Here is a 736-nt window from a genome sequence, read left to right as displayed (position 1 = left end):
GGTTCTGGTGACCGTCTCCTGTTCATTTTACGCGCAAGGTTTCAGGGACTTTCCGCGACTCTGGGGCTGAGGAAAAGGTCGGCTTTGTCTCTTCTGCTCACTTCCATGCGGTGCAAAAAATTTTTGAAAAACTTGACCTTTTCATTTTCTTCCGTTCTTTTCCTCATTTCCCTCTAGACAAGCATTCAACCTGCAGTAAGAGATTCTCCCCGAGGTCACTTCCCTTTGCAGAAAGGTTTGGACACAAGAGGTGGAAGTCAATTTCCCAGGTGGGTTCACCCACCCCTTTCTTTGAGGAGCTGCCGCGGGGCTGTTTGGTTACGGTAACCTGCCGGGGCCGTGAGGGCCCGGACGGACAGAGCAGGAACAGCTCCGGGAAGGCGGAATGCCGGCAGGCAGCATGCCGGACAGAGATGGGAATTTACACTGCGGCCGCTGGACTAGGCATCGCTCGCCTCTCCAAGCCAGCCGAGTCATCTCGGCTCGGTTTCCATGCCGGTCCCTCTCCCTCCTTAATTTCTCCTCCTCCCAGATCGGGTTGGTGTTGGGGAGGTCGGGAAAAGCCTGGCATCCCTCCCCCAGAGAGGGTAAGAAATGTCCTCGCCGGGGCTCCCCGTCGCGTGGCCCCGGCCTCGATGAACACTCGGAGTCTATGGCCGCCCCTCCTCCCGGGCCGAGGGGGATGCTCCTGTCCTCTCTGTCCCCGCACACCCAGGCAGGAACACCCCGGCGCCTC

Source organism: Corvus brachyrhynchos, unplaced genomic scaffold (genome assembly GCF_000691975.1).
Source record: "Corvus brachyrhynchos isolate BGI_N302 unplaced genomic scaffold, ASM69197v1 scaffold142, whole genome shotgun sequence".
Taxonomy (NCBI): Eukaryota; Metazoa; Chordata; class Aves; order Passeriformes; family Corvidae; genus Corvus; species Corvus brachyrhynchos.
This window is presented reverse-complemented; position numbering follows the sequence as displayed.